Source organism: Lathyrus oleraceus, chromosome 2 (genome assembly GCF_024323335.1).
Source record: "Lathyrus oleraceus cultivar Zhongwan6 chromosome 2, CAAS_Psat_ZW6_1.0, whole genome shotgun sequence".
Taxonomy (NCBI): Eukaryota; Viridiplantae; Streptophyta; class Magnoliopsida; order Fabales; family Fabaceae; genus Lathyrus; species Lathyrus oleraceus.
Genome location: NC_066580.1, coordinates 41176528 through 41190237, shown reverse-complemented (window position 1 = coordinate 41190237; position 13710 = coordinate 41176528). Strand labels below are relative to the sequence as shown.

Below are 13710 nucleotides of genomic sequence, written 5' to 3'. Positions count from 1 at the left end.
TTCGCACTACGTCCTACGAATAGGCCAAGATGGGTTTGGTAGACTAAGGTCCTCGGCTTCTAAGGTCTACATTGGAAAAAGTAATGTCTAATCACAACTTACTTGTGTGACATTATTGATCTCAACATGACCTCCACCAAGTGAATGGGCTTGCAAGTCAACTTGCTAAGGAATAACTCCACACAAGTCGACAAGACTATGCCATTCTCCTATCCTAAGTGCACTCGAGTTCGGGTATAGAACTCATCTCACAAAGATCACCAAGCAGCCATAGCCAGCCAACAGATACAACAATGATATGTACACAATGCAATAAGGTAAAGCAGGTAAATAAATAACTGTACAAAAGCATGAACACCCAATAAACAAACAAACTACAAAAGCTAGGAGGGACTCCAGTAGAGTCGCCAGCTGTCGCAACCTAAAAAATACAGTGTGCAAAAAAACAACCGGCGAAAGAAAATGACAGAAGAGTCGCCACCGTGCGTTATTTATCCCAAAGGAGGGAAAGGGAACGCTCGAAGTAAACCTGAAAAGAGGAAAGGAAAAGACAAGGTCTCGCAACCAAATCTTGGGTTCGGGAGTCGGTTATGCGAAGGGAAGGTATTAGCACCCGTACGCATCCGTAGTACTCTACGGGATCCACTTTTGTAGTTCTTGTCTAAAGGGTGTGAGTTTATCTTGTGCTGTTTACTAAAAAATGGGGTTAAATGAAAATGACTCGTGCGGATGTCGCATCCACTGCATACGTATCTCATCTGAATATGAGAATCAGAGTCTTCGTAGCTCGGCTGACCTATGGGTTGGGGGGATGTGTGCTCGGTAAGACATCGCGTCTTATGCCTACGTATCTCATCTGGAATGAGAATCAGAGCAAGCCGTAGTTCGGCTAACTACGGGGTTATGGATTGGGTTTTGGACGAACGACGTTACTACGCAATCTACCGAATGCTCGACCTTTGGAGACTTACTCGCCTGTAGTAGAAGGAGTAAACATGTTCTTAGGAGAAGAAAAATCAATGAAGGGTTAGGGTTTGGGATGCTCATGCAAAAAGGCAGTCCTTGACGAAGGAACCGCACTACCTGCGGGGATACGAACACATACAAAACAAACATGTATAAAGTAAATGTGCCAACAAGGCAATCAGAATAAATCTCCCAAATGGTATCCCACAAGCAAAGTGGAATATCCAGCGAGCTATCCCTGCAAAAGTCATGTGAGCCTTCACAAAAACTCAACAAAAGGGTTAGTGAAACAAGATAAGGATTAGGAGAAAACATGCTATGACAAACGTAAGTCAGATTAGAGCAAAACAGTATGGTTTTTCATGGATAACAGTATGGTTTCAGAAACCTCAAACCCTGTGACATACACTTCAGAAATTAAACGATTAAGCATTCAAGGCATTATTTATACATTCATACATAATTATGAACCCGTGGGCAAAAACCTAATGAAATTCATCCATCATACCTCAAACATTCAGAGTATTCAACTTCAAAGCACAAAGGTAATGGGAATAAGGGCAAACCTGATTGGAGAGCTTGATTGAAATTGAGTTGCAACCGTGAGGTTTACAAAACAATCTCTAGGGTTTATGTGAGGCAGAGGTGATTCTGTGCAGTTGAGTTCCCTTCAGGGTTTGGAGGCTGCTCTGAGTTCTCGGTTACCTCTTCTCTCACTATCTTTTTCCTCCAGCCAGGGTAATAGGAATAGAATGAAATTTTCTTTCACTGAAACTCTGAATTTATAACCTGATTTTTGTGGACCTGTGGGCTCAGATGAGAGAGGCCCAAGTCCAAAAATTTTCTTTTATTTATTTATTTATTTAATTTATTTATTTAATTTATTTATTTATTTATTTATTTAATTTTTTTTTTCGTTTTCCGTTTTTTTTTCAAAACACGTGGGCTTCGCCTAGCGAGCATGACAGCTCATGAACAAACCTTTGCTCCTTCAAGATTAACGTTTTGACTGACGAACAGAACCCTGTTGGAAGTAGCTCAAGTTTTTCCCTTGTGTTGACTGATCATCTAAATAGAGCCCACAAAGTGTCCTGGATGATGTTCAAGCTTCTTGGAGCTAATCCCGATTGACATGATGAAATGCAATGTATCTAATGTTAAATGACCTAAAAATGAATGCATGCATGAGGTGTAAAGTGTATGCTTCCAGGAAAAATGAAGGGTAAATTTTGGGGTATTACAATTATTAATAAATAATTCGATACAAGTACCAAAAGTATTGACTTCTAGGGCTTACACCAACAGTATCTTGCTTGTGTGCTTGAGAAAATGAAGTCTCTTACTTGTCGGTTTGAGAAAAGGGAGGCTCTTGCTTGTATGCTTGAGCAAAGGAAGCCTCTTACTTGTAGGTTTGAGTAAAGGAAGTCTCCTGCTTGTATGCTTTAGCATTGGAAGTCTATTGCTTGGTGCTTAAGAACTTGTAACCGGTTTGGTTATAGTGGAAATCCCTTGGAAGTACAAGTGGATTGGACTACTCTCAAGTTATGAGAGGAACCAGGATAACTGCTTGTGTCTTTGCTTTTACTTTACTTTCTTATGCAATTAATATTTCGTTGCTGTCAACTATGATACTCTAAGTTAGATTCTGTTTCAGAATCTAATAAGGACCTTCAGAAGTAAACTAGGTTTTCTAAAGTCATACCCTGAACCAAGTGTTCAGAATCTGATTAAGAACCATCAAAAGCAGAAGCTGAAAAAGCTTTAAGAGAAAAAGCCAACCCAATTCGACCATTTTCTTGTGTTTTTATCACCTTCATGTTGTAGGATATGTTTTGTACACCCAACAACAACAATAAAATCCCCACAGTGCCCCGTACTCCTTTGGAATCAAAGGGATATGTCGGAGACACTTTGCACATTTGACTACAACAACCAATTCCCCCATGGATGCTATTGAAGATACTTTACACGTCAAAATATATCATTCAAATACCTCATGTCAAAGAAATGAATCTTTTCACGTGTAGTTGGCGCACCTCCTTCGGATCTAGCCAGTCAAAGGGTGAGCGTTGTAAAGCCTAGAGACGTCCAACTCGATTCGAGATTTTGCCTCGGGGTAGGGATGATGATCCTCTATCTTTGGTCGGGTATGATCCTCTGTGATAAAAAGTTTAGTTAAAATCATGGTCGGATCTAACCAATTTCATGTCCCTCGTTTATAAGTATAATTCAAAACATAACCACAATTAATCGGACTCATGCCTTATCCATATAAATGTTATTAAGGCATAGCCACGTCTATCTGGTTTGACATGAAATATGTCATACCCTAATTTTACCCCTAAGATTCCACTTATCATATCATTTTCATTTCAACAAAGATCACAAGCATGGTGTCCTTATAATCTGCACCTATGTAGATTTGCCTTTGTGGGATATCATCTAACTTTTATAACATTATTCAAAATACAAAAGAAAATGTCGTTTCCTTTTTCTTATTGTACAAGGTAGGGACTTGCGATCAAAGGATCAAGCTTGACTTCTAAATTAGGTTTTTGATTCCCAAGGTCAAAGTTTGGTTAACAAGAGTTTTTACTTAAAGGCATGACCTGTAATCTTAGGTCACATTTGTAACACCCCTTTTTCTACCCCAAAATACTTAACATATAATCAGAGTAAATAAGCACGCATATAAACAAAAGGGCGTCACATCGACGTTTTCGAAAACTAAAAGCTTCCAAAAACCAACATCATTCGTCATTCATATACAATACACCTGGTCATTTAAAATAACACACTTCAAATATCATGAGTCATCAAGAATATGAGTTCGCAGCGGAAAATAATGAATACTCATGTATTTCATAAAATGATCCATATCCCTTACCATGATCATCTCTCAATAATCTCCTCAAGATAAAATAAAACCATAACCAGAATATTTGGCACTATGGCCTCTCAAACAGCAATTGCAAATAAGCATGTTCACAAGTAATAACATAATACTTATCCGAATCAGATATGAGTTCAATACTACTAATCTACCCAGTGTTACATGACTAGAGCATTGACTCATTACCTAGTCTTTAAACTAAAATACGGAAACTCTCCGGCTAATCTCGAGCGAGCTACCGTCCACTTACTTCAGCAATACTACTCTGGAGTATCTGCATGATGCCATGTAAAGCATCATTCCAACAGAAGGGTGAGAATTCAAATCATTATGAAGAAGTATAATAAGGCACAATGATTAAATCAACAATTAAAGGAATTCATCACACTTCGTATAACCATGTAAATAATACTATCCAATATTTATTTCACATGTTTCAAACATCCATCAAAACGCAAGGAGTACGCTATTAAAATCCAATACTATATTCCTAAAAATACACATAACTACAATAATCACATAATCACATACTTGGCCAAGTTATGTATCCAAACATCATCAAATTCAATTACCATATCTCATACACACATCACAATCACAATAATGCATACACTCAATTATCACATAACTCCAATGTGACTCAATGCAAGATATGTGACTCTATGCATGTGGTACTGCAATGTGAACCCAACGTTTCACCGCTTTCCGATTCAATATCTAGAATCCAAGCCACTACGTCTATTTCCAATTAAGGATCAACGTCTGCTACGCCTATTTCCAATTAAGGATCAACGTCTATGTGAACTCACAGTTTCACCGCTTTCCGATTCAATATCTAGAATCCAAGCCACTACGTCTATTTCCAATTAAGGATCAACGTTTGCTATGCCTATTTCCATTCAAGGATCAACGTCTAATACCATGTGAACCCACAGTTTCACCGCTTCCACCATGAAGCCGACCATGCCATGAATGAATGTACAAATACCTACACATATGCAATTAAGATCATCTCTACCATCTTAACATTCCACATATCACCATAATTCAACTCTATGAATTATCCACCAATGGTACATATACACATTCATAACAATATATCATTCACAAATATAAGCCAATTATCAAATACGCACAATTAGATTGCATTTCAAAATGAATACAACTTTTAAAATCTCAATTTTTCATTTTTCAACAGTGGTAACCGGTTAACGCTCGGTGGGTAACCGGTTAACACAAAACAGAATCAATTTCCTGTGTAGATTTTTAAGCAAGTAACCGGTTAACGCTCGGTAGGTAACCGGTTAACATAAAACAGAATCAATTTCCTGTGCAGATTTTTAAGCAAGTAACCGGTTAACTCTCGGTGGGTAACCGGTTAACATAAAACATAATCAATTTCCTGCGCTGATTTTTAAGCAAGTAACCGGTTAACGCTCGGTGGGTAACTGGTTAACATATAACAGAATCAATTTCCTGCGCAGATTTTTAAGCAAGTAACCGGTTAACGCTCGGGGGGTAACCGGTTAACATAAAATAGAATGCATAATTTTCTGCGTTTTTCATCGTTGAAGGACTTTCGGACCTCCGATTTCGATTCCGTAAAAAGCCAAATGTTCAGAAAATTATAACTCATACAATACTCTAAGTATATCACGTTAATTTGCAGTTTTAACACAATCAAATCACCACAAATCAAGAATATTCATCAAAACCTAACAATTCCAAAACCATAAAAATTAGGGATTTCAACCTAAACATATTTCTACCCATTGCCCCAATTATACTAACCCATAATAATAAGGATTCTCCCCCTTACCTCTTCAATTTTCTGGAAACCTTAGCTTCTCTTTTGTTCTCCCCCTCTTCTCCTTATTTTTCCTCTTTTCTTTCTCTATTGCCGTCAATGATCAAATGAATCCTACTTCTTACTCTCCTCACCTCTTACTATTTATATTATTATATTTGTGCTTAAAGAATGATACCTCTAATTTAATCATTAGGACCAATAAGACATAGCATTATAATATCTCTATTTAATTCAAATAAATTAAACCCACTCAATGTGCACACCAAGTTAATTAATTCAATTATTCATTATATCTCATATCAACTAAATAATTAATTAACACACCAAATTAGTTAATACAATCAATTATTATACTACCTAACAACCAATTAATTAATTAACACTCTAAATAAATAAAATAAAATATAATAATAATAATAATATAAGAAATAATTACTAAAATTGGGTTGTTATAACATTCATTTCAAGCTCCATTCAACGTCATTTGATCAAGAGAAGTTCAAGTTTGGTTCCTAATTTCAAAGTTGATTCAAGTATGGCTCATGTGTTTATTTCCATGCCATCTTCATCTAATTTTCAAGAAATTATTAATATTATTCAAGGTAAAATCAAGTTCCCTTGATATGGTATTAAATTGTTCATCATTGGGCCTTTGGATGCAAGAAATCACAAGTGGGTACATGTTTAGTTGACCTAAAATCAAGTATGGCATATTATTTGGTCCAAACACCATAACTTTCTTATTTGTCAACATTTTTGGAATCTACTTTGAGCCAAATGCCACATTTGAACTCCTCTACAACTTCCCTTTAAGGGTCAAACATTAAAATTTTTCCTCTAAGTCCATCAATTTTGGAATTTTCAAAGATGCCCATGTGTGCACAATAGTAGGCCCAAGACCTGGTCGACCTAATGCCTGGCCTAGAATTTCAAGTCATGACCCCAACTTGCCATCCATGCCATTTTCAACTCAAGCATCCTTTTGATTTGATTCTTGTTGCATTTAATTATTCGCCATGAGGAGATCATTTGGCATAAAGAATATGTCAAAACGCACGAGTGAATTTCATTTGGCCTAAGATCCAACATGGTACCTCAAACTCTACTTCTTACGCAACTTTCAGGCCACGAATTTCATGCCATTTTCAATCTGGGACCACATGCACATGTGCAACTCATTTGAGGACCGAGAACACATCTGAACAAACACAAAATGACTAGTTTCAACTACTAATTCACACATTTCACCATCACTCTCACACGCTTGACAAATCATCACAATTCTGACCTAATTCGCACGAATTTGCCTCCTTTTCATACGTACCATGACCTCACTTCATTTCCAATAAATAGGGGAAGCATTTGCCTTCATTTCCAAGCTTGGATAGCCAAAGAAGCTCTGAAACCATTTGAACCTAATACCTAAAAAAATAGTTAACCATTTCCTTGATTCAAGCTCTTTTAGCTTCGTTTCTTCACCCAGAATTACTCATCGCCACCTTCTGAAGCTAACTGAAGCATTATCTTGGATTGAAACCAGAACTCCAAATCCACATTGGTGACCTTCGAAGCTTCTACTGAAAAGGTAGATACGAGTTAAATTTCTGAGCAAACGAGTTACTAGTCTCTTTATCTTGATTCACTGATCAAAAGTCGTCACTTACCTAGAATTTATTCTTTATATTCATCATTTAACTTTGCTTTAAAGAACTAGGGTTCTTCGTGTTCTTGAGAAAATTCTCTTTGCTCAGATCCAATCAATGACTCTGAAGCAAAGAGACATGGACGATGATGGATGTTGATGCTGAATCCTTGCTTGATTCATGCTAAAAACACCTAGTTCGTGATTTATATGAATTGAATCAAGGTTGAACATGAAGTTGACCTGTGCACGCTTTTTCAAATAAAGTAGTCATTGGCGCCCTAATTCAAACGTTTTTTATTTTTATTTTCATTTTATTTTATTTTTCTTTTCTGATTTTATTTTGATTGATTTTTAACTCATTTTGATCCAAAAACTTTACACAAAATCTTTAAAAATAGTTTGCATCACATATATTTTTTGCATAATTTTTAAAATCATTTTTGCATTTTATTGATGTTTTATATTATTTTTTTCATTTAATTTTCATTTTCAATTTTATTTTTGATCACTTTTAAACATTTCCCCATCCAACTTTTGAGATCCAATTATTCATATTTTTCTTGATTTCTCTTAATTTTCTCAACCATCTATTTTATTTTTTGGTGCTTGATTTGAATTTTCTCTTTATTTTCCATTAAAAATCATTTTAAGTTGCCATTTAATTCAGTTTTGTTTGATTTTTGGTTGACTTATGTTTGACATGAGAAGTTACTTGGTTGATTAATACTTCACCACTTCTAATTATTGTATAGATGACCCTTGGTTAAGTTGAACCTTCATCATTTCAAACATGTTGATTAAATGACCATTTGATCATTTTTGACACTTTGGACTAAGGATAGGTTCATCCCTTGGTGTTTCATATTTTGGACTTTTGGACTTGAGCTTGTTTTCCAGTCTCTCCTCATCCCCATCTCTCTTTTTCTTTTGTTTTTAGCTATTGTACTACATTATTTTAGGAGAATGATTTTGTATCATTTCTCTAACATGTTTGACACATAAATTGTTATTGACCAGTCTCAGATAGGTGTGACTTCTACATAAGTCCACTTACAATTGCTTAACATATCACTAAATTGTCCTGACTTAGTTGAATTTATTAACACTAACATTGACATATTAATTGTGCTAACACCTAACTTTACATTTATGCTCTTTACATTTATATGATTTACATTCATGTCATTTGCATTCTTGTCTTTTACTTTTTTCCCTTTTTTGCTTTCTTATTTCAAAAGAACAAAAAAAATGATAAAATGGCTAAAACCCTAAAAAGCTTTAATCTGATCTTATGGACTTTCTATTAATATCCCTTGCTTGAGGAGTATTTCAAAATTTGGACCTTAAGACTTAGTGCTTTCCCTTGCTTGGAGTGGTATCTAAGACTTTGTGATCCCTCTGGACCCTTTGATCTTCATATCAAGACTTGGATGTTTCCTTGTGGGTTTGTGGCTTTGTTATTCATTTGGATCTTTTGATATTCATCTGCTTATATGCTTTTACATCTTGTGGCTCAATCCAAAGGGAAAGGAATGCTTATTTTGACTAATGTTAAATGCTTGCTCCATCTTGTGGTTAGTACACTTACACACACAAATGCTTTCTCTTGGGCTACCTTACAATGAGACATTTTATTTCATGTCATTTATTTTATGCTCTAAGATAGTCTCTTCATTTCCTTCCCACTTCTTCAATTTTTAAAACTTCTCCCTATTTCAAAAAACCTCTTGTTTTCAAACTTCATATCTTTTCTTAATAAACCTTGACTTTGCCAAGTGATCCAGAAAATCTTCTTTTCTCAATAAATCCTAAAATAATTAAACATACTTAAACTCCTTTTTTCAAACTTTCTAAAAAAAGGGACAATGCTTCCTTTACGCAAGCACATTCTGAGTATAGCTACGCCCTACTACCTCGGTATTATATCAAGACAATGTGAACTCCTTAGCGTATCACACTCTGAGAAGAAATAGTCATACACGGCTCAGAAAGACTTAAGATCATTTACACTTTAAGAAAATATCATTTACTACTCTCTATAGTAAACAAATTATGCAAACTACAGGATTCCCAAGCAAGTCTGGCTCTCCTCGGATCCTAGTTCTCCTTGGCTCCCAGCCAGACAATAATAACAGTTGAATAAGGAGAAATACTATAACAAAAAACACAAGCATGCTAAAGGTAATAAATAAAATACATATATATTGTTTACAAACCAAGGCACGAAATCCCAACCAAATCTTACAAGAGCAAATAAAACAAAGAAAGAAGAACAAAAAGGCTTTCATACATTGACACCCGAATCTGAAGCTCTAGGGCCACTTCCGATATCCTTTCCAATAGCATATGCTAAAGGATTCAGCTAGTCAGCGGTAACGGAAAGGTCGGGACAAACCCCTCGCGCCTGCTCTAACATTTCATCTTAGACCCTGCACACAACTTCTATAGCCTGTTGAAGGGATTTGTGAGAATTCAACCGAGCAACAACCACATCCTTCTCGAGACCTTTCAAAGCTACGTAGTTCTTGGCATGAAAAATATATTTTTGGATTTTTTTATAATTGTGGTGCTTGACGAGACATTGAATCTCCCTCCTACGTATCCTCAGGTGCGATGAGGAATTCAATACTACATGGTTTTGGGTAAAAAAGGTTTATGGGTTAATCAATTTTAGCGAAGGATGGTTAGTTCACATTCGAGCAAAAAATATTGATTGCTACCCAAAACACGGAGAAGTGAACATTGGTGTTGCATTAGAATAGACAACATAAATTGGAATCTCACATAGTTATGTTTTCATCACATTCGAGTGAAAAGTGTTCTTACTTCTTATGCATGGTAGGATCGAAGCTTTGTTTGCATCATCTTAGAATGGACGAAGCATCTTTCGTTTGTAAATGGGTTTGACATTGCGCTAAGAAGGAAAAGGTTTGATGGGTTGAGTTTATATTAGGAGGATGACAAACTCTCAAACGAGAGGCTAAGTACGTATATCATCCAAATACTCGAAGATTAAGAGGGACAAGTACATCCAACTAATCATTTTATGTCCATGTTCTTTATAAAATTTGTTAGTCAAAGTAGGTCAGATTTCTTTAACGAATGATGAGTGTTTGTACGGGAGACTAAGTACGCCCATCACATAACTACTCGGGACTAGGATGGACAAGTACATTCAACTAATCTTTTTTATCCGTGAAAGAATGAACTAAATTCGATTATTTAAATGTATTTTAAAACTGAAGATGAGTATTCAAGCGGTGGGCTAAGCACGACCATTATCCCAATACTCGGAGACTAATAGGGACAAATACGTTCAACTAATCCTTTTTTACCCGATTATTTATTGTGAAAAAGTTTTTAAAATGATAAAGTTTTAAAAAGAGCTTGAAAAGATCAAGCATTTTGATTCGTGTTATTTTGAAAAAAAGGATTGAATTTGCTAAAAAGGTTTTTGAATGGTTTTGAAATTCATTTTTGAAAATCTTGATAGTTAATCAAGTGTTTTTTTTGCTATGGAAATATTAATTGTATTAATTAAAATGTTTTTCTTAAGATTTAAAAAAAAAATTAAAAAAAGAAAAAGAAATAAAGAAGATGGGTGCAAATAATGGGGAGTGCATGCTGAATAAGCCAAAAGAGAACTTGGGCTAAAGGCCCAAAAGATAAAATTCGCAGTAGCAAAAAAACACAAAGGGGTAGATAGCACAAAGAAGCAAGGTGTATGTCCAAAGAACATCCAAAGGAGTCAAACAAAAGGAATCTAATATGACTCGTTAGATCATCTACAAACTAGATCTAAGGACGTGGAAAGAAGTCATAGTGTGTTATGGTGGGGGTCCCCCCATGGGACCCCAAATCAAAGGTGTGTAGTCAATATATCCGACGACCCATAAAGCAACAAGGCGTACACATGGAAAAGGATAGGGATGGGTAAAAAGGAGAGAGGTTATCACGTAAAACCTCACTTTTACTTCTCCTCTCCCCCCCCCCCCCCCCCCCCCTCTCTCTCTCTCACTATATATATATATATATATATATATATATATATATATATATATATATATATATATATATATATATATATTCAGAATTCTCTCTCACCAGACCAACAAACACCTAAACCAAACTCTTAAAAAAAATTCAGATCAAATACTTTGAAAAATGAAGAACATCGTCTTTGTTTTTTCCAGAATTTTGCATAAATCTCCCAAATCAAAATTCACCAACACGAATCCCCCTCCACTTCACATTGATCATGAATCATTCAATTAAATAGATTTAAAACATAAAATGCAAATCGCCCTTAGCCCTAATTGAAAACCCTAGCCCCCTTTTTTATAATTTGATTCAATTACAACAGTTTTACATAAATCAAAAGGAGAAGGAACAATAAATGTGAAAGAACACATAAAAAGACATGGAATAAGTGAAGTAAATGATGGAAACAAATACCTCGTTGGAATCTTCGTTTATCGGGCTTCCTGCGAGCCAACCGACGAGGCCAAGACTCACCTCAGGTAAGCTCAGCTACTCTCTTCCTTATTCTTATTCTATTTCTCATGTTTCTTCTCTTTCTTTTAAATATTTCTTCCTCCTTTATCTCTATGGTGGTTTTTGAGAACTTCGCAGGAGTTTGTAGGGATTTTTTTGCATGTTTGAAAGTGTGGATGTAACAGAGTTTTCATAGTGAATTTTATTGTATCAAGATGTGTTATGCAGTGAAAATGGTGTTAGTTTATATAGGTAAATTTGAGGGTGAGTGGTGATACTCATGAGGTGAATTGGAGGTAATTTTTTGGGGGAATCGCAATGAGGTTAGTTGGGCAGTGAAGGATTCGTGACTTTGATGGAGCATGATGTATGTATGTAGATGCTTATGATGTATGGATGTAGGAAGATCGTGGGGAGGAAAAGTTGTAATGTATGTAAAATGTATTTTGTAGTTCATGTGTTTCACGTGTATGGATTGTAATTTAAAAAAACCTTTTTTTCAATTATATTTTTTGTTTTAGTTCTCATGTAGTGAATGTATGATGGGGGATGTTGTTGGAAGATGACATGTGAAGTAAACAACCTGTAACTTGTGTATTACTCAATGCAATGAAACAAAATTTTTATTAATTGAATTTTATCTCACTTTATTACGTATGGTGAATGATAAATATATGATGTAGCGTTGATATTGTTCTTGAATCCATGTAGTTAAATAAAGATTATTTTAATTTCATTTTTTTTACTTTAAACTAAACTTTTGCTTATGATGGATAATGGTAAAAAAACAAACATGGAATACTGTTGGATGAAATGACGATGAGATAATATGGTTAAAGAGAATTGGACTTGGCATGGTTTGAAAAAGTTTGTGATGGTGATGATATATTGATGGATGTGTTATTGATTATTAGTAAAAGACAAGTTTATTTTACTTTGAGCCTCACTTTTTAACTCCAAAATGCTCAAGATGGATGATGATGATGATGACATACGAAATTGGTTTAAATTCAACAAGAGCCTTTTTTATTTTTCAAATTAAAATGATGATGATTATGATGATGAGATGTTAAAATAGGTGGAATGGTGAATAATGGAAATGAAATGGTATACATGATTAACTAAGGGTTTTTGGTATCTTATGATGCAAGATTATGAAATTGCCTAATGGCATATAAACAAAGGACTATTTCTTTTCTATTATAAGATGACTCCTAATAATGGAGAGATGAATGGTAAATGCACATAATGGACCTTGTATTCAAAATGAATATTGACTTTTACTTTGACCTGAAGAGATATGCTTAAAAATGCAAGTTATGCAATATAATAAATAGACAAATTTAGTTGGACAAAAATACGGTATGACAATGAGTAAGTTATTGAGTTACATGATGTGTTTGGAGTATTATGTGTGTCAAGATGGTTGAATTTTTGAGTTATATGACATGTTCAGAGTCGAGCTGATGAGTAATTCAATTAACGTTAGAGTACGCCTTGTGACTCGTAATCCTTGAATAAAAAGAGGAAGAGTTAGTTGTGTACTCTGTTGAGTTATGAGTTGACCCTGTTGAGTGTTTAAGATTGTGTAGTGCTATTTTTACCATGTTGGTGAGTATTTTTGAGTAATTATTTAATTATAAATATTATTGAGTTGTAATTATAAAATTTATGATGATTCATGTTGAAGTACGTAATTCAGAGAAGAGTTACTATGATGGCCTTATACTGGCGATGTTTATGTCGAGGTGTGTAGTTCAGAGAAGAACTAATGTGTTGGTCTTATATTGGTGATGGTGTGGGTTCAGACAGGAACCCATGATGATTTTTGCATTGATATTGATTGTTGCATTTCATGCATCATGTATGTGTTGGTGTAAGCCCTAGAGGCCAATACTTTTG

General features: G+C 35.0%; 1 long non-coding RNA gene across 1 annotated transcript; it reads left to right on the top strand.

Moving 5' to 3' along the window:
* Positions 1 to 11408: 11408 nt before the first annotated feature.
* Positions 11409 to 12438, top strand: LOC127117981 (uncharacterized). Its single transcript, XR_007802071.1, has 2 exons — positions 11409 to 11834; positions 11947 to 12438. It is a non-coding gene; the product is annotated as an uncharacterized LOC127117981 (long non-coding RNA).
* Positions 12439 to 13710: the final 1272 nt, after the last annotated feature.